The sequence below is a fragment of the Pteropus medius genome, unplaced genomic scaffold, assembly GCF_902729225.1.
Source record: "Pteropus medius unplaced genomic scaffold, Ma_sr-lr_union100, whole genome shotgun sequence".
Classification (NCBI taxonomy): domain Eukaryota; kingdom Metazoa; phylum Chordata; class Mammalia; order Chiroptera; family Pteropodidae; genus Pteropus; species Pteropus medius.
The window spans coordinates 8,960,118-8,981,505 of record NW_024355990.1 but is presented as its reverse complement, the minus strand read 5'-3'; the positions used below and the strand labels follow the sequence as shown (position 1 = coordinate 8,981,505).

At 44.7% G+C, this 21,388-nt stretch overlaps 1 protein-coding gene and 1 pseudogene across 1 annotated transcript in view; one reads left to right on the top strand and one right to left on the bottom strand.

Moving 5' to 3' along the window:
- MAP2K6 (mitogen-activated protein kinase kinase 6) overlaps window positions 1–21,388 on the top strand; it is a 109,432-nt gene that overhangs the window by 27,981 nt on the left and 60,063 nt on the right. The gene's annotated exons all lie outside the window — the stretch shown is intronic.
- Window positions 16,377–16,492, bottom strand: LOC120600462 (uncharacterized; annotated as a pseudogene).

Here is a 21,388-nt window from a genome sequence, read left to right as displayed (position 1 = left end):
GATCACTGTGTCTTTGGTCCTGTGCCTGAGGAAGCAGACCCAGGAAGGGATATTCTGGGGAGCGTTCTTAGGACGAGCATTTGAAGCAGAGTGAACAAAACACCGCTGGGAAGAAGGAAGACTTGAACGACGAAATAGCTGTAAGGCTGGTCTCACGGGGATGCTTTGGAGGTGGAACGGTCCACTGGGGGTGGTCGCCCCCAGAGGCACAGGGGCCAGACCTTAAGATACCTGCAGTCACTGGACGACGTCTGGCCCTGTGGTGGGGTACAGACCAGGGTGACGCGGCATTTCCGGGAGAAGGCTCAGCAAGTCAGGGAGGGAGTGCCTCAGGCCTGGAGGCGACCCAGGGTGTTGCATCCCAGCATCCAGGTCACTCTGGTGGCAGTTTGGAGCATGTGTGAGCTCCGTGGGAGGTGGGAGGCAAAGAGAAGGGTTGGGAGCATATTATAGAAGTCCAGGTGAGATGATGAAGGCCGGAAGTGAAGCAGCGGCTGTGGGATGGAGGCAGTAGGGATGGAGATGTGGGAAGGAGGAGTCGGGGCACTAACTCTCCCCGATGCTGTGGTCCTCAGCCCAAGGCAGGAGCTGCCCCCCGTGTCTGGAAACAGTTTTGGTTGTCACATCTGAGAGACGTTGTGTGTCTGTGTGTGCTACTGGCACCTACTGAGTAGACGTCAGAGATGCTGCCAATCACCCTATGTCTTACAGGTGGCGCCCCCACCTGCCCCCAATAAAGAATTTTTCAAGCCCGGAATGTCAGCAGCGCCGAGGCCGATATGGATTAGGAGTAAAGGAATGATAGTCGGAGTAAAGGAGAGGAAGCGTGAGATGCCTTCCTGTTCCTGCCCTGGGAATCTGGGTACTGAGACCATAATTCAGTACCAGGTGGGTAAAGTGGAGACAGTACTTTCCTGATGGACAGAGAAGAACTTTCATCTCATAAGCAAATACATATCACGGTGTCTCTAAAGCCCAGCCTGTCTCCTATGAAAATTTTAATTCTAGGTAGCAGTAGATTCTTATGGCTTTCCCTTCTGTCTCTCATCCAAGAGATTACAGTAAATTAGAACTTCGTTCTGTAATTAAAGCCACAGAGGCGAAAGCAAAAAACAATAAGGGGGCTCTTACAGTAGCCTCTGTTTCTTTTGTTGTGTTTTGTTTTTTTTGCTACCACAGTAGAAGTTTTGCAGAGAAATGGAACGTAGGGGATAATTTTAAAATGTGTTGCTTAGGTTTTAGTAAAGTATAGCAAATGAAGAAAATTAAATTTAATTAGGCAAAACCAGAAGTTGATTAGGGAAGTTCGAGCTTAGGTTGTGGACAAGCACTATGTAAAATATCCTACCTTCTTAAACATGAGTGTATTCAAGTATAGCAAGTTGGTGAGGGCTTTCGTGCTGTTTTTTGTTTTTTGTTTTTGTTTTTGACTGAAAGTTAGTTATTGCACAGAGTGATGACCTCAGCCAGGTGTTCTGTGTTCTGTGGTTCCCCAGAGCTGAGGGACCAACACCAAGCGGGCTGGAGACTCCAGAAGACAATGTGAATGCCCTCAGGCCAAGCAGAGGTGTTTAGCTGGAGCAGAATACAGATTTATTTCTAGGATGGGCATAATGGGAAGAGGGTAAAGGGGAGATATATTAACTCCTGGTACTAGAATACTCGATTATGGACAGAGAGGTGGTCTGAAAACTTTCTGTAAAGGGCAAGATAGTAAATATTTTAAGTTTTGTGGGCCATGTGGTATCTTTGACACCTCTGCTATAGCTGTGTGAAAGCAGGCAGATAACGCGTAAATGAGTGAGTATGCGTCATTCCAATAAAACTTTATTTACCAAAGCAGGTGGCGGGCCCAGTGTGGCCCACAGGCAGGAGTTTGCCACCCCTGGACTAGTCTGGAGAAGCTGGGTGCACTTAAAAAAAATGAGATTGATGTGCCGTTTTAAGGAAGGCGTGGATATGGAGGCGTAAGTATCGTGTAAAGTTTATGACGAAGGGATCTAAACACATTCATCTTCTTTTCCTTTATTTTGGTCTCTTTCTCCTGGTCACTTTTCTTCTTTAAATAATTTGCAGTGGATACACTCACACATACATCTGAGTTGCTTATTGCTTGATGATAATCGATTTCCTGTTATATTTGGAAGCGTTAAGCATGGAGCAGGAGGAACCTCTTCTAGTCCCTTCTCTTAGCCCTTTGTAAAAGCAATTTGGTGATTTTTCTCTTGGGTGTAGCTCTTTAATTACCTTTTCACCTGTTTGCTGTTGACTTTGGGGCCGTGGTTCTCAGCCCTGTGTGTGTATTAGGATTACCTGGAGAACTTTTGCTTAGCAGTGCCCAGCCTGTGCTGGGAACTCCAGGGATGGGCCCAGGCATCATTATAGTTTAAAGCTCCCTGAGGATTTCAGTGTGCAGCCAAGGTTAAGAACCACCGCTTTAGATTTAAAGAAAAACAAAAAACAAAAAACTGTCCTCAACTGTAGTTTTAGATGCTGAAAGAAAGAGGGAAATTTAATCTGTAGGTAACTGTTATGGCCTGCAGGTTATAACTACGAAAATAGGCTACAGATTTTAAGGGCTATATTCAGACAAACTTATTTCCCAGTGACACAGTAGAAACTCTTTGTTGTGGCTTGGTAGAGGCGATCAAAGAAATATCAGGAAGCTATTGTGACTGGCCGACGTCTGTAATTTCTAGCCAGAAGCGCTTTCTCCATCAACGACTCCGGTGACAGCCTTCGAGTTCGGTGAAAGCTTCCAGGTTCTAGTGATTAAGTCATTATCCGCAGAAGCCGGTCTTAGCTGAGTAAACGATCAGGACAGATGTTCTGACTGTGACCAGAGGGAATTACCTTCCAACCTTGTCATGGGCACGTATCTATTTGATGATATTTCTTAAAGAGAAACTAATGGACCTGGCTCAAGGTGATTTTTGTTTAATGTAGGGAGACAGGGCAATTCAAAAGATAAATTCGAGGAACTTTTATAGAGATATGTTGAAATTAATTAGAAGCTGGAGATGTGGGCACGGATAGTAATGTTTTGTGGGTAGGGAAATTTTGAAGGGACCCAAAAGTATTTTGTTCACAAACATTGCCCTTTTTTTTTTTTTTTCCATTTTAAAAATGAAAGATTCTAACCTTGTGACACTGGCATTGCTCAAGCATTTAATGTTCAAGGCTGAATTTCAAAGATTTCGTGCTTTCTTTCCTGAGCACTAAAGACAATCATGGTTTTGGGGGGGTGGCGTGGGAAGTGGCCTACAATGTTCTGAAATGTTTCCAGGCTCCGTTATACCAGAGATGTGACAGTTGCTTCTTTCACTGAGGGGCGAGGGAAAGTCAGTAGGATTTCGTCCACTGTAAGTAACTGAAGACCGAGGCAATGTAGTCGCAAGAATAGGGGTTTATTACCGCCTTGGCAAAGATACCTGGGGAGGTACCGCTGTTCCTGGGTTGGTTAATTCAGTAATTTACCCACGCCCTGGCTTTGGATGGCATTTGTGCTTTCTGATACCTCACTTTTTATTCCTGGTCACAGGATGGCTACTATAGCCCTAAATATCATGGCATAACGTGACAACATCAAAAGGCAGAAAGAGAAGGGGGCATTTCTCCCCCGAGTCTTATTATTTTTATTTTAATCAGGAAGGAAAAGCTTTCCAGGAGCTCCCAGCAGACTTTCTCTCAGGTTCCAAACCTGGAGCCAAAAGCTATGTAACTTGTTCACCCTTCAAACCCAGACTAGCCAAAGGGTTTGCTGTGATTGGCAGACACTAGGCGTTAGCAAACTTTCTGTAAAGAGTCTGATTGTGAATATTCTGGACTTTGCGGGCCACATGTGTTTTTTTGGTCCATATTCTTTTTCTTTTCTTAACCCTGAGAAAATGTATAAACCATTGTTAGATCGGGGTGGGGCGGGTGGTGTCAGACAGACTAATCAATTATGTTTCATCTCTGGAGGCGTCCACCATCCCTGCCCACAGTGCCGCCTGTTTTCTGAACAATACGGTGATTTTGTTAGCAAATTGAGTGGGCAGCCGTCTGTTTGCCTCAATATCTAATTTGTAAAATTGCTGTAATAATTACTAAATGAGATGACTAAATAAAGCAAATAATATAGTTCTGGGCACATCAAAGGCCCTAACAGATAGTAGCTACTTATGTTATTATCGTTGTTTGTTCTTTTTTTATATTCCTGTGTCGCCGCTGGATGACAGACAAATTCCGTCATCGAAACTCCTCTTGTGTATAGGCATGGAATTCTGATTGGATTGGAATAAAACATTATTTTGTCATTTTTTTGGTCAGTTCAGTATTCCTCTATTGTGGGGGAGTGTGGCTTCTAAATTCCATATCTGGTTCATGGATACAAATTTTAACGTAGTTCGGCAAACAGCAACTTGATGAAGAGAAGCTGGGTTATGAATTCTGAGGACTTCAGCCGTCCTTTCATTGGAGTGGGGTGATTATTCTCACTCTGTCAGGTTAGGCTAGGTAACAATTCCCTGCCCGCCAAATCTCAGTGGCTTAACACAAGAGAAATGTTATTCCTTGCTCGTGCTACATGTCCCGAATGAATCGGCAGGGACTCAGTGACCCAGCCTAATACAGGCTCCGCCATCATGTAGTGGCACCATTGGGAACACCTGGCCTTCTCAGCCTCCGTGGCAAGGGAGAGAGGGAGATGGGAGAATAGCTCTTGAGCTTGCGGCCTCGGACTGGAAGTGACATATTTCACTGGCCGGAACTGATCCTATTGGTCGATCTACCTGCAAGGAGGGCTGGGAAATATGGGGGAACAAATGGAATATTAGACGAGTATTACCATCCCTCCTATAATCCCACTGCGCTATGCATACTCTTCAGCAGAGAAGTGATGAAGTGTCACCGTTATAAAACACTAGTAGTTCCGAGTCCTTTACCTTCTGTCTTCTCTCAAACACTTAATTCTCCCATTTTTTATTTACATTTTTAGATGATATTTTTCTCCTTTCCCATGCCTTTTCCTTTTCTTATATAGAATAGAATCTTGTCGATAGTTTCTAAAATTTAGAGTGATTGAATTAGAAAATGACGAAAGTGAAAAGGTGTGTCATACTCGGATTACTACAATATGGAAATTCAGAAGGCTTTATCATTGAAATGTCAAAATTGCCTTCTTTTGCCTTTTGAATGCTCCTCTAGCTCAGTGAGTCTCAAACTGGGAGAAGTGTTACTTCCTAGAGCGTCTCAGGCGACGTCTAAGGACATTTTTGGTTGTCACAATAGGTGAGGTTTGCTACCAGCATCTAGAAGGTAGAGGCCAGATAGGCTATTAAACATGATACAATGCACAGGACAGCCACCAACTGCAGAAAATGATCAGACCCCAGAAGATCCATTTGTACGTCGTTCAAGTTTGAGAAGTACCACTCCAGGCTGGTATCAAATTATGGTCCCGTTGTTACCTCTAACACAATCACCATGGAATGCAGGGGCTGCTTCTAAAAAAATTGACTCCTTCCCTTCTTTCCTTCTTTTCCTCCCTTCCGCCATCCCTCCCTTCCTTCCTTACCCTTTCTCCCTCTCTCCTTTCCTTTTCCTTCCTTCTTTCCTCCCTCCTTTCTTTCCTCTTCCTGCTTTCCTCCCTCCCTCCCTCCCTAAATCGCATATGCGTAGGAACTGCCCTGAACCTGCTGAATCAGAATCCCAGGATAGGGCCACTGCCTTTTAAACAAATATCACCCTGAAGTCTGAGAACCACATCCCAGGGCAAATCTTAACTTCAGAGTTGTCTCTGATTTCCCCTGAACTTTGGACTTAAGAAGCCCATCCTCACAATCGGCACCAACTCTCTTGAGTTTCCCAGTTGCTGTCAGTAGTGCTGGTCATCCTTCTGCTGCCCCAGACTTCCACCTGGCTTGCATCCCATTATTGGAATATTTCTTTACCTTGCATTTAAAAATGTGCAGGGTCTCCGAGTTTCAGAAAAAGAAAGCAAGAAGCTTTTGTTTCCATCGGTTGCCTTTTCCTGTGACTGTGCCCCTTCTCTGCGTGTGTCACCTCTTTCAGGGTCCTAGTGTGTTGCCACTGTCTGTTTTCTGCGTTTTCTTGGTGCCCACCCATCTCTTAGTGTCTACCGTCTGCCCTCTGCCCGCACCTTGCCACCAAATCTCTTCTTGCAGAAGTCACTGGGCACTTCTCTATTTTCCTTTGCGTCTACCTTTTTTGAGGGCTTTTGAGAGGTTGGCAAGTATATAAAAATTATGTATTATGGTTCTAACCTGCTTCGCTGGTGTGCAAAGTTGAGCTGAATGTCAGCCTCTAAGCCAGGGAGAAATTGGACCTTACGCTCCCTTTGCTTGCCAACCCCCAGGGTAGGAAAGGAGTCAATCGCTGAAGGTTTTTATACTTAAAAAACATGTTTTACAGATTCAGGCTTACTGCAAATTTTCTTTTAGCATTAAGCTAGTTATTTTAATTCCTAATTAATTTAATTACCAAATTTCTTCAGATAATTGCCTGTATTATTCTTGCGATGTTTATTGTTTTGTAGTTGATTCTGACTAGAATCTTTTCTTGTTTTATAGGATGCGCTCAGATTTTGAGTAGCTAAATAAGTCATTATCTTCTCTTAGAGAACCCGTAAACTAAATCTTTAAAATCCAGTGAAAGAGGAAGTATTTTAATCTGTTGAAAGGAAATAGATTAAGAATGCACCAAATACAGAATATTCCCCCCCCCAAAAAAAACCCCAAACAAAAAAACCCTCCTTTTTCTCTCCTTCCCTTTCTTCCTTCCATCTTTCATTCCTCTTGCCTTTATTTCCTCCCTCCTGTCTTTGTCTTTTTTATATACTCGGCAAATACATTCCATGTAGTACATTAGGCTCTGGGGTAGAGGAATGAAACAAATATGTCCCCTTGCCTTTAAGATGCTAAAAGTTTAGCAAGGGGCAGTATTACCATCGAATAAATAAAACAATATACTAAGCACACAGAGAGGCTGAGGGTACAACAGGCCTGGGAGGGAGCGATGGAGATGGGGTGATCGGAAAGCAGGTGGAGGAGACATAATAGGATGGATCTTGCTTGAGCTGAGTCTTGGAAGGTGAGCAGCACTTGGAGGGCGGAGGCAGAGGGATTTCAGGCACTGCAGTTGCATGAGCAGGACCAGGAGGTGACCTCGTGCAGGTGAGGCGTCCTGGGCCGGTATTGACCGAGGAGGCTGGGGAAGGAGGAGAGCACAAGTCTAGCTTTTAAGATGGGAAGTAGCGTGACCATGCGTCTGTGACAGCTCAGAGGACTGTGGAGAAGCGCAGTCCTGAAAGGTGGGAGACAGTAAGTAGACCAGTGTAGCTTCTAGCTAAGACTTGATAGACTGGGGTTTGGTACGGAAAAGTCATCCAGAGTCATAGAAACCTTGGCAGTGCCACAGGTGAGAGGCACCGGGAGAGAAGAGGCCAAAGACAGAATCTTAGGTGCAGGTCAACTTTTGATGGGGAGGGTAAAAGAATAATTAATATGAGAGGTAGGAGGAAAACCTGTGTGGTACTGTCACCGATCCTTATGGGTTTGGGACTCCAAAATAAGATCCTTTTGCCCAGTGTCACGCACTAGTAGAACTAGACGGTATTCAGTAAAGCGAAGCAGAAACTTTATTCTTTCATCAGAGAATGGAGAAGGTCGAGCGCACACTCTACAGATACCCTTCTCCCCGACTTGAAGACATTAGGAGACTCTTGAAGGATTGTGGGAAGCAGGCAGGCTCAGCGGCGGAGATTTCTGAGAAAAGGGTGGAGAGTTCTCAAAAGTACAGGGGGAGGGGAGAGTGGCATGTGTGGTTTCTAAACGTGCTTGGCTTATGCCTGGTCTTACAGAGCATGTCTCACTTTAATGTTGAGCGTCTACCCCTAAGCGTGATTTTCACTCAGCGTGCTGGCGAAGGAAAGCTCATCCGAAGGTCACGTGGCAAGGGGTTTCTGGTGCCATCTTGGATCCTGCTGGGACAAACAGGTTTCATAGCTGGGCACTTGGCTCTCTCGTCTGGTCCTTGCTGGCAGGCTTAGCTCGCTCTGGAATTTCTGTCGTTTTCTGAAGACTCCAGCCTGTTTCGTCAGGGGACGTGCTGGAGAACGAGAGGAGACAAGACAGTTAGAAATAGAAATTTAAGGATCAGCTAGTAATGTGATGGCACAACCCAGTGACAGTACAGGTTTAAAATGTTCACTCTCTTTTCCAGCTAGGTGTAAAGAAGTCCTTTGTTAGTGACACAGCTTATTCCTTTGCCTCTAGGAGTAACTCAGAACAAATCTGCTTCCCTTTCTATGCGACGGCTCTGGAAATGATTGGAAGAAAGCTGTCGTGATTTGCCTTGATCTTTTCCTCTCTGGGTCACAAAGCCCTTCTTGTCCCTACTGGTCCGTGTGGGGCATGGTTTCTAAACTGCTCACCTATACTCTTGTGTTGCTGGCCCAACCAGCAACGTGGTCGCCATGAATCAGAAAGAAGGGAGGGAATGACTTCCCCTTGTCTTCATTTCGTGCTCCTTCCACAGGCATTTCTTTCTTCTAATTTTTATAGCCAATTCTGCATGAGTTGTTGGGTCAGTGAGCCTGAGGGTGGAAGAGAGCTCCAGGCGGCTGAATAGCCTGGCTTTGTCTGGAGGCCTGTTTTTCTGACTGTTTATGGTGCCTGACAGGGTCGGTTTTGTTCTGGGGAGAGCTGGTTTGAGAAAGCAGGCTGCTGAGAAAGCTGCGGGGCTCCACTTCCCTCCGGGGCTATCCCCAGAGCCCCCTCAGGGAGCTGCGATTTAGCATCCCCAAAGCGCCCCTTGCCCAGTGGAGGTCATCTGAGGCCTCTGCATCCTCCTCCCAAATCTAGCTCTGATAGAGAGAGGAAAAGAAACTGTCACCACTTTCATCAGCTTAATAGTAGTCAGGAAGGAGCCCAGGCCAGCAAGATTCCATTTTGATATTTTAATCGTCAATCAACATTTCAAAAACCAAACCAAACAAACAAACAAAAAAAAACCAACAAAAACACCCCCGGCAACAGCTGTGTACCACTTTTCCTAACTTTTCCTCCATGGTTGGCAGTCAGATTGCATTCCTTTGCAGAAAATAACGATGTCAGTTTTAGTCAGAGTTTATATGTAAAAACTTGAAAGGAGGCAATTTGGAAAGGAAAGTGAAATTAGTGAGCTTTTCAGTTTGCATTTGGAATAAAACGCACATTTGGGATTGTAATGTGCACACATAACGCTGGAGTTTCCTTCCCAGGCCTTCCTGCTTTCTCTCACAGCCCTGGGCACATAGAGTCCATGACAGGCAGCTTTGACTGTAGCAAGGAGAGCACCTGCTCGAGAGGACTTCCGGCCTCTGCCTCAGGCCTCAGGGAGCGGGTCAGCCTCTCCTCAAACCCGAAGGTGGACTCTGGTCAGCTGATGGGTGTGGCGAGCACCTTCCAGCAGAGAAGAAAGGCTCGGCTGGTCTCTGTGGTTTCCAGAACATGCAGTCTGGAACGCAGTGTGCCATTGAGTGCTGCTGGATTCGTATGGAGCCCTCGACTTTTTCCCCGAGGGTCATGACAAAGGTGGTTTCTTCCAGTGAGTTCTCTGGACTAGCAGTTTAAAGAAACGTTAGCTCCAAGTCCCCATTCTACCCATTCCTTAGTTTGATGGCCTCGAGTAAAGTTCTTGCATATATAAGTTCTTAACCACCCCGAGTACAGAGTCACTTTCTTTATGTCCCTGTGCCCTACATTTGCTCATAGAAACAGGTTATACTTGGTGCAGAAGTTTAAAGTGTTACTGATAGGACTAATAATATGACCTGTAACAGGCTCGGTTTCCTCATCTGTAAATGGGGAGATGACTTCCACTCACCTACGGCCTCGTTGCAGCTCCGAAGGTGATTCGCTTGTGTTATTAATTAAATGGGCATTTCGTGGGCCATTGTAGGAAACTCCCTATTGGAATATTGTGTATGTGTAAAAACATATTAAGAGTTTTAAATAACAAATTAATAAGTGAACTTTTCACACACCATCTGTTGAGGTTAATTCTGCTATGGAATCTGTTTAAGGTAATGCTAATAAAGCAGAAAAGCGCATCCTAATATTTACACGGATTACAATAAGAATCAGTAACAACTCACCAACTAGTTACCTTACTGGATCCCATTCTGTCCTGGTCAGTGCTTTCTTTACTTGAAGCTGAGTGTCACTCAGACAAATATTTCCTTCTATCTGAACACCAGGCGGGGATAAAGGGGTCTTGATAAGGCAAGGAATATGGGATGAGATAAAGGAAGAGTTACCACATACGATGAACATATATAGGAAAAGACTAGAAAGTGTTAGAATCTGTGTTTTCATACTTCTCAGGGAGAAAGCCTGAGCTGGTGTTGTATCTAACGCTCAAGACTGATTCGTCGGATAACACAGGCACTTGGTGCTCGTGGGTGATGTTTGTTAGGAACTGGACCATCTGCAGCGAGGAAGGTTTAAGATGGTTGAGGGGGAAGAGGTGGGAGGGAAGGGCTTGTATGGAGCTCTCAGATGCCATTGTGCTGAGTTTCCTTTCATTGTGTGTTGATTCTTCTGGAGGGAGGCTCTGGGCTGAGTCCCTTTCCATTTTCACTACCGCCAGGTCGACTGTTAAACCGTGGATTTAGACACGAATGGTTTTTGATGAGAAAACTGGGAACTCGCAGGAAATATTATACTATAAAAAAGTTAATATGCACATATGTGTAGATAACCATAACTCTCAGACCTTGATTGCCTGTCTTGTCCTTTCTGTGAAGCTTTCGATTTAAATGGACAGTTTGCTGGATTTCTTTACCTGGATGGTCCCTCAACCTCAGTCTACTCCAACCCAACTTTCCCCCTCCCCATCTCCCCTGTTTGCTTCCCTTGTGCTCTCGTTCTTAGTTGGAGCCTACCATTCCTCCTGGGAAGACTTTTCAATGGAATCGTTTTCTTCCTCTCTATCTTTACTATGATGGATCATTCCAGGCCCCCCTCTTCTCTCCTTTTGACTTCTGCAATAACCTCTCGATCCGTTTTTCTGCCTCCAGTCCTGTGCCCCATCTTGATCCGCCCTCTGTCTGCCACCAGAATGACTAAAGGAGTATAATTTCAGAACCATTTATGGGTCAGTCACTGTCTTTTCAAGGTTGGGGGCAAAACAGTGACCTAATCACTGTTTCTGCTTTCGCTTATTTTCTGGTGCTGAAGACCAGCAAGGCCATGTACACAGGCAAAGAATTAACGTGTTTATAAATTGTACTGCATCAAAAGGAAGCAAACAAGGATTTGAGATGGAGAATAAAAGGGTGGACATCTTTGCATATTGTAGGTGAGCAGGGCCTTCCTAGATGATGACATTTAAGCTGAGATCTAAAGGATGAGAAGGAGCTAGAATCGAAGGATGCCGGGCAATACATGTTCTTGGCAGAAAAGATGGTTTGTGCAGACTCTGAGATGTGAAAAAGTTTGGTGGGCTCAAAGCACTAAAAACTAGGAGAGAATGATTAATATACAGAGTCACCGAAAGAGAGTGATTTAAGGTGGGATCAAAAAAATGGGCAGGAATCATATTACACGGGGCCTTGGAGTAAGGAATCCATTTTGCTCCAAGTTCAGTGGGAAGCCGTTGAGGAATTCTAAGCACAGGAGCCGTTTTATCCATTTTACATGTCACCATCACTCTTGTTGTGGAGCATGGGTCAGAGGAGGATGAAAGAGAAAGTGTGGAGACCAGGTAGGAAGTTGTTGCAGAAGCCCAGGTAAGAGATGATGCTCTGTAGACTAAGGTGTTAACAAGAAAGATGGAGAAAGGTGGGCAGATTTGGAATAACTTTTGGAGATAAAATCAACGGGATGTCCTGTTGGATTAGACATAGGGACAGAAGAATGGGAGAAGATTAAGGATGGCTAGTCTGAACAGTTGGATGAAGGGGATCATCTGTTGAGATGAAGAATATTTTGACCCTCTGTCTTCCTCTTCTATTTTTCAGGACTCATGTGATTAGATTGGGTCCACCCATACAGGCCAAGCAATCTCCCCATCCAAGGTCTTTAACCTTAAGCACATCTGCAAAGTTCCTTTTGCCCTATAAGGTAACATAGTCACAGGTTCTGGGGATTAGGGCGTGGACATCTTTGGAGAGTGGGCATTATTCTGCCTACCTCGAGGTCCAGTAAAATGAGAAAAGTATTCACAGAGGTGGTTGGTAACCTTGATAAGAACTCTTCCAGGAATATGATGGCAAAGGAAAGCCACATCGTAGTGGGTTGAGCAATGAAAGAAGTTAGTACACAGATACAACATAGTGTGTAGACAACTCTTTAAAGAACTGGAATTATGACTTGGGGGGTGGTGTGGAATGAAATAAAGCACTTTTTGTGGCAGATACAAGAGCATAGTTGTTTATTGATAGGAATAAAGCACGTGTGATGGTGATCCTAGGGAGTATCGTCAGGGAGGGGATACCTGGAGTCCTTCCTAGGATGAGAGTGGCTGGATCCAGTGGAGGAATTGGCCTTTGATGGGAGGGACATGCCTACCTTCGTATAGAAGGGAAGAAGATATGGATGCTTTGTGACACTGTGATGGGAGATGGGTGAGGTCCTATCTCATACTTTCCATTTCTTACAGTGAAGTATGAAGCAGGATCACCACCTAAAACAGAACTGTGACCATACCTGTCTCTTGCTTCAGACTCTTCAATGGCTCTACCTGCTTATCTGTTTTCATTTCCTGACACTGTCTGCTTAGGATTTTACACTGTAGTCTCCCATGTTCCTTATAGCCTTCTGGACATACCACACCTCTTTGCTTTTGACTTTGTGTTAACTAATTTTCTTTACCGGAATGCCTTGCCTCTGCTAATTTTCTTAACCCTTTCCCGCCCTCACCTCCAGTGTCCACTTCTCTGGGAATCAGCCTTGAGACACCCTCACCCAGGTCGTTTAGCTGCCCGTGTTCTCTCAGAGCTCCCCGTTTACACTTCTGTTAGCCCCGATATAATTATTTGCTGCATATCTGTAATCTCTACCAAAATGTGAGTTTGTTGAGGGCAGAGGCAAGTCCCTTTCATTTTCGTATCCACAGCGCCTAACACTGTGCCTTGTTGACTTCAACAGTATCATGGTCGGTAAATCGACTGAACATGTATCAAACAACATCAAAGGAGGATAGAAAAAATAAATCTATTCTGTGTCCGCGAACTGTTATTATGCTCTTCATTGACTTGTTAGAGTTTCATTTTGCCCACTCTCCACTCTCCATAGCCGGATCTCAGCAGGCTCAAACATTCCAAGCATCAGCTTGGAATCTAGATCACCCTGTAGGCTGTAAAACTCTTCAAAGAAAAGATTATGTCTTAGTCATCTTTGCGTCACTATTACTTAGCACAGTGCAAAGCCCATAGTAGAAAGCGTGACAATGTTTAAATTACTTTGTATGATTTTAAAATCGTTTCTCCAAAAGCTGTACTATCTGGCACATCTCCTCCCCCAGAGCGTGTCCTTCTGTCCTCTGATCAGCCTTTAGAGAAAGGTAGTCTGATACAACTCTGATTTTGATCTCTGTTTCCATTTCAGAAGACTTGGGTTGTTCTAAGTGGAGGGATTCCAAATTCTGTAAAGCAGAGTGACCTAGCATATTGTTCCTCAGTTTGTTCTTTTCAAAGAGTCCAACACGTTTCACAGGCACTACTAAGGCATGCTAGCTAAACAATTGGCCACTTAACAATTAGGAATAAATATACATCTTCACAATCAGGATTCGTAGTGCTTCGAATGGAACCTTTTGCGACTGAGACAAGAAGCTTACAAAAATCAGATCGAGGCCTGCAAAATATATTCTCAATAAAATGCTAAGGGGTGAAAGCATTTTTAAAAAATTGAATATGGTCTTCATTTTATGAGAAAATCCTGTATCTGGGTCAGTATATGTAGTTATAGATATATGTACAAAAATGACTACGCTGTTGTCCACCAAAATATTAACAATGGTTTCGCCAGGGTGGTTGAAATTTGGATAATTTCAGTGTTCTTCTTTATACCTTTAAAAATGTTTTTTCTAAATTTTATAATAAATATTTTCTATTTTGAATTCAGGAAATTTATGGTATTTGTTTTTAAGAGTGATTTATTATTACTGGCAAAAATTCTTATTATTATTGGCAAAAATTTAAGATCCACACCCAAAGGCACATGCTTTTTAATGCCCCCTCCCCCTCCCTACCTGGCATAGTGGCTGCAGGAGAGATGCCTTTGTATTCTTTAAGCATCAGTGTAAGACAGTTTTTAAAATTTATTTTAATTTTTTATTTTGGCTAGTGATAAAGAGAGCAAGAAGCCAGGGGCCCTAGATTTGAAATGCTTTTTAGCCAAGAGGACTAAAGAATGGAGGTTAATGTCTACGAATGATGATTGACCTAGAAGTTTGGGAGATGACTTCAAATGTGAAAATATGATCCGGGCTCAGGAGGTTTTCAAAGGGTACCCCATCAGATCTGTTTGACTCCCCAGCCTCAGGCAGATGTTCCAGCGGTTTCTTTGGAGGGCCTCTGTCTACCCTGGTACGCGTGCTTACAGCAAGGCTTTCTGAATGCGGCTTAATTCCCAAGACCAAAATAGTCCAGTGAGTCACTTGGGTATATTCTGGATCAAAGATTTAAAAACCAAAGCATGCAAAAGGTCCATTAGGCATTAGCTCAGAGGCAACGTCAGTTAATTCTGATTTCAAGGCTACCAAAAGGACTCAAGACCGTCAGAGTAATGTTAGAGCGAAGAGAGAAGGCACCTTCTGGGCAAGGACTCCCAGGAATGGTGGGTTATGGTAGGTTATGGTATGCTATTTTATTGTAATTATGTTTTTCATATTCTCTGTGATGTTTAACACCGCGTAAGTCACGTGCCGAGTGTCGGAGGAATGACAAGAGACCAGAGGAGAGTATTGTGAGGTCCTCACTGAGTCGGGGGCCATCTACCTGGTTTGCTGGGACTGACCCTCTTCACACCTCTCGTCTTGGTTTAATCGTGAACACTGCCCTCTTCCACTCTCAAAAGTGTCCCATCTGGGGAGCTCATTTTATAGGGTTACCCTGTGACCGAGGTGGCTAAGTGCAGTCTAGATGCCGTGATTTCATCTCGGTCTGCACAGCAGTTGTCTGCTTGGCACAAATTCAAGAGCCACACCCAAGGGCATATGCTTTTTCTTGCCCCCTCCCCCATCCCGACCTGGCATAATGCCTGCAGGAGACGCCTTTGTATTCAGCCTTTTCAGATGGATAAGTAGCACTGTCAAGGAGCCCTAGCAGGTTAAAGCACTGGGCATGTTGATCTCTGTTACTGCAGCTGTCCCAGATGGTGTTAATATCTCTGGGACTCTGAACTCAGCATTTGGGGCCAACGGGATAAAGTCCTGAGAACACATTGAAACTGACAAGCTGCTGTGACATTTGCTCTTTGGCCTCTAAGCCATGGATTTTCTTCTGCTTTATGACAGTTTGCACTTCTGTATTCTTTATTCCTTTGGGGACTCCTGCTCAGTTCCATTTTTCTTTAGAAGATTGAGAGTTTAAAGGCAGCACGTCTCATTCTCCAAGGACTTAGAGCCCCTTAATTGCTCCAGAAGTCTGAAAAGTCAGTCTCTAGGAACAAGCTCAAGGAGGACTCAAATTGAGACAAACGTTTGTACTTTGATAAATGCCATGCAGTTTTCATTACTCTGCCCTAGGAGCAGAAGTGTCATAAATGAGATTGGGGAAATGCTTGCATTTTCTGAATGAGGGTTTAAGTTCCTAGAAACCTCTCATGCTCTGTAAATTTAAGATTTAGGACTGTGCTAGTTTAAAACGAAAACAGTTCTAAATTTTCCCAGGTCGCTGAGCCCTTTGAGAAATGATGATGACCAAGGATCCTCCCCCCAGAAAATTATGTATGTGCACACTCAAAGAAAATTTTACGTGTAATTTCAGAGGATTTATGTTGCTCAGTCTACACAATGGATTGGAGATTAACGTAGCAGGTATAGCTGGTTGCTTTCCCGATATGCATGCTCCACGCTCCCCTTCCTTCTTCCTATGAGAAACTCTGTTCTCTTTGGGTATCTCACCCTCCTCCATGTGACCGTGTACTTGAGGGGAGGCCCTGACCCCAGCCCCAGGGATGGAGGTGGTGGGAGGATGCCTGGTCTAAGCAAATCGTGACGGTCCCAGGAGATTGGTTCTGGCATTGGTATGTGATACTTTGTTGGCAAATAAGACAGGAGTGCGATTCTACTAGGGAGCATTGGGGCAAGATTTCATCTCTCTTAAAATGAGAAACATACTGTGGGATGGCGAAAACAACCTTTTTTTAAAAAAAATTTCTTATTTATGCCTATAGCACCTGGTCTTCCTAGATGGTCTCCCATCCAAGTACTAACCAGGCCCGACGCTGCTTAGCTTCCAAGATCGGACATCGGGGTTGTTCAGGGTGGCATGGCTGTAGACCATGGACCATGGCTACACTAGGGCGCGAACCCAGGATTTCTGTATGTAAAGCAGATGTGCTAACCACGACACTATGGAACCACGTCCGCAAAAACAGCCTTGACACTCTTTCAGATGTACTGTAGGATTGAGCAAATGAGAGAAGGCAAAAAGAATCCTGTGCGGATAGATGGAATTGGCCATATTGGTGTGAATTCGTGATTTCTAAAATATGCTCTTCTGTATTCTTTATTCCTTTGTGTATATGTATGTTCGTGGGCAGACGTATGCATGTGTGTATTTTTATGTATGTATATTCGTGTGTACGTGTATGATACACACATTCATGTATTTCCTACCTCTGATTGGTGACAGGGCCAAGAAGAAGTGACACCACAGTAACAATGAACACACCCAGGGCCCAGACCTTGACACCACTGACCACCGAAAGGAAACAGTTTGCTTGCAGCAGTTTCAGAGGTGGGGCATGGAGCAAGGCGGTTCTCATGCTGGTGCCCTAACTGAGCCTTTGACAGGCTGTTCCACCATTCAGTTAAGCTGGCTGTTTTTCAGCTATTATGTTTGTGGTCTCACTAGTGGATTCCTTGGTCATACACTCATTGTTGCACCTCCTTTGATATAAATCAGCCCCTTGGTCTGTGACAGTGTTCTGTGGGACACCATTCTGGTAGGTCAGGCATTCTTATGTCCTGGGATAGTGTGCTTGCAGAGGCGTTACCGGCAGAGACAGCAAACCCGTACTGGGAGCGGGCAAGCATGAATTGCAGTAAGCATGGATTGCTGTCTCCTCTTCCCCTCCAGAGCGGAAGTAGTCTGTGATAATCAACCTTCCACCAACGGGCTGGCCGATATCCTCGAAGATGCTGTAGGGATTGTATCTATCTCTGCCGTTGATTGGTTGGACACTCAGCAATGGCAATGGCTGGGGAATAGGTAAGAGGGAGCCCATTCTGCTCGACCCACATACAGCTTCCATTCCTGCCACCTGAACCATTCCATTCATGCGTCCACTGTGCCAGCACTGGAGTGGCTGAGAAGAGGAGGCTGGCTGACATCCACAGGTGGCCCACTCATCCTTCCAAGATCACCTTCTGCACCGTTAGATCCGCTGACCGATGCGGCTTGCAGGGCAGGGCAGGTTGCACCATGACCCGCACTGCTGCTGAGCCCTCATCTGTTCGGGCTCACAGTTTTGCTACCTACGGACTCTGAATGCAGAACTTGAAACAGAGCCTTGCGTGCAAGGGACTCGTTTGTCAGTGCGTTCTCAGTAGATGGGAGGGACAAGGGAGATGAAACAAGGAAGGAGAGAAAGCTAGTGCAGCGGTCGCTGCTAGGGACAGCTGATGTTTCATACCATGAGATCTTCTAAGAGCCTCACGAAGTGTATCTCCGGACTGTGTGCCCAGGGGACTCCAGGACTGTTCACCAGTCACAGGTGGCCCCTCATGCTTTAACCCCCAGGTCCTGCATGTCACCAGGTCCGGCAGGTTCCGTCAGGTGTCCGAGAACTCTCAGAGCAGGAATCGGAGATAGAAGAGGGCATCTGGTACAGATCGACATGAGGCACTGTCAAGGTGCATCTGTTTAGAAGTCGGCCATGACCCGCGTTGAATCGGAAAGCCACAATAGGGACTGAAGGAGGAGGCGGACGGAGAGGAATTAGGAATGGCGCACAAGAGTTGTCTGTGCACACACTACACTTGAGTAGGGGAAATTCAGGATATGAGCAAAACACATCTGGGTCCACTCTTATCTACCGTGATACCTTGGTGTGCTTACCTGACCATCGTAAAGTTCAGTTACTCATCTGCATAACGAGGATAGCTCGAGCAATTGGGAGGGTTAGCAGAGATGATATCCGTTAAGTTCCTTGCTTTGGGTCTGGAATAAATATTGGTGACGCACCACCTGGCTGTGCACAGGTGACTTTCTAATCTCACAGGTGGAGAGGGATGGAAGCAGATAGGAGATGAGGGATGATTTCATAGGAAGGAGCAGTTGGACCAAATGCCGGAAGAAGAGCTCTTGGGCAGAGGATTTGCACAGAGTGGGGCAGGTACGGTATCCTTCCATCTGGCCGTCTCTTGGTTACTTCTTAGAGGGGGAAGTAAAAGATGATACATCTGCAGTGGGCTCTTGAATGCCGGTTCGAGTAGTTTGAATTAAACTTGACTGTGCAGAGACAAAACTTCAAAGATTGGAAATTCAACCAAAGGGGCCACCTTGCTTTCTTTCCTCCCCCACCCCGAGCTCATTTAGGCCACGTAGGAAGTAACCATTGCCCTTGTCCTTCCTAGATCCTCTGGGAATATCACAGTGTAACTTAATTATTCCAGAAAGTGGCAGACTGGGGGGTGGGGATGAGCAGGAGTAGGGGGCTAGCTCTACTTCATTTCTTACTTTCAGGATATTGCTGAGTCCTGATGCCTAGTAAGTAGTTATTAAATATTTGAGGAGAGGATGGATGAATGAACGCTCTGTGTGTTTCTTCAGTCTCCTTCTTGGTGGCACTGTTAGCTTCTATGCCCCCTTGGGCAAGACATTCGCTCGTCTTGTGCCAGCGCCAGCTGTGAGGGATCAGTCAGCCTGCTTCCTAGCTACCGCAGAGGCGCCTCTCTTAAGCCCTGAGCATAAAGACCCTCTGAGGGGTTTTGAGCTTAGATATACGTTGGATATTGTGTGTTCCCGTTTTTTTTCCTGGGTGAGATCAAGCTGTGTTTCAGCATGTGCTTGCACAAGTATTCAGTCCACTGAAAAATAATGTGGTCGTGTAAATACTTAGAAGGCCAGCTATTACAGTCTCTGCCAGAATATCTAGAACGGGTTGCATTCTGCAAAGGCAAGAGACTACAATAGTCATAGCTATTTATTTTATATAAAAAAAAAGTCCTAGCCCTAGTTAATGGCCTACTTTTTCAAAGCAGTATTAAATATAACAGAATTTCAGTACCACCGTTGAATCTGAACAATTTCTTGAAGCCTTTGTATAACAGATTTTGACTTACCGCGAGAATATTTGGGGCGTTAAGCCCTGGAAATGTGCTTTTACTTTCTGTAATAGCTCTCTGGCTGCACAATGACTTGGCTGTTTGCTCTTCCCCAATACAGAAAGATTTGGAGAGTTAACCTGATATTCCCAAGTTGAATGTTTTCTTATTTGTTTATAAAATTTAAGAAAAAATAGTTTTAAAAAAAAAATGGTGCAGCCATGCGAGGGGCTTATGTTCTTGAGAGCTAAGCATTCTGAAGAGTCGAGGATAATTTCCTAGAATTTTGCATTTCCCTGCTGAGGCCCTTCGTGATCTTTCACTTCTGTCCTGCGGCACGTGAAACGGCATGGAGCTCCTCTCGTTGCTTGTGGCTACCTCCGGGCCCCTCCTTTCTGTCATAGGACATTCCGTTCTTCCGACCGGCCCCAACCTGTTTGCGACTTGGCACACAGGGCGAACAGGGCTCTGCACAGTCTTCCCCCCTGGGACAGTACTAAGTTTCAGCTTTTCAGAGACCAAAGCTTCTGGCCCCAATAGCTTTAGGAGACTGGGACAATCGGGAGAGGTAGTAATATATTTAACTTCAGAGAACAGAGTCTTGGCATAGAGGGAGGAAGATATCTTGGCATCTGTCAATGTAGCCACTGGGTATTTTGGAAAAAATTCTACTTCATTCTTTTTTTTTTTTTTTTTTTTTTTTGGATCTTGAAATAAGAGGCTCGAAGTACAAGTCAGGAATATGGAGATCGGTAGGGGAGGCTAGGTATGGGAACAACTCAGGTAGCCTTCCACAGAAAGCAGTTTCAACGAAGTGCTTGCTGAGAAAGCACGATCATCTGAGTTTGGATGTAATAGGAAAAAAAAAAAGTATAAAAAATACTGTTTCTTCTTGATTTAAAATAAAAAGCCATTAAGTGCTAGGATAGAAAAGTTGCACCTCTAGCTTAGTCTTCGGATTCAGACCTAGATGGGAATACTGACTGTTGGAACTTGAGAAAACAATGTTAGTTTCTGCACCTGTAAAGTGAGATTAATAGTTCATTTTTTTTCTTTAAGAAAGTTTTTATTTTTAATTGTGGTAAAATATATATAACATGGAATTTATCTTCTTCATCATTTCTAAGGGTGCAGTTCAGCGGTATTAAGTGCATTCATATTGCTGTGCAGCCATCCACCACCCATCTCCAGATCCCTAGACCCATTAGACAACGACTCCCGTTTATCTCCCTTTCTCCCCTCCCCCCAATCAGTATTCTCCTTTCTGTCTCTATAAATTCGACTACTCTGGGTACCTCACATAAGTGGAATCATACAGTTTGTGACGACATGGATGGACCTACGCTCTTCAGGTCCATCCATGTCGTCGCATGTGTCAGAATGTCCTTCCTTTTTAAGCCTAAGTAATATTCCATTGTGTGGCTAGGTCACATTTTGTTCATCCATTATCTATCAATGGACACTTTGGGTTGCTTCCAGCTCTTGGCTGTTGTGAATAACGCTGCTGTGAACATGGACACACAAACATCTCTTTGAGATCCTGTGTATTAGTTTGTTAGGTCTGCTGTAACAAAGGACTCCAGGCTGTGTGGTGTGAACAACAGAAAGTTATTTTCTCACCATGCTGGAAACTAAAAGTCCGAAATCAAGGTATTGATTTCTTCTGAAGCCTCTCTCCTTGGCTTGTAGATGGCTGTCTTCTCCCTGTATCTTCACCTGGTCATTCCTCCGGGTATGTGTGTCCATATTTTCTCTTCTTCTAAGGACACTGGCATGTTGAAATAGGACCCCTCATGACCTTTTCTAACTTAATTACTTCTTTAAAGATTCTACCTCTAAAACCAGTCAGAGATACTGGGGGCTGGGTTTCAATATGTGAATTTTATGGGGGTCCATTCAGCCCTCG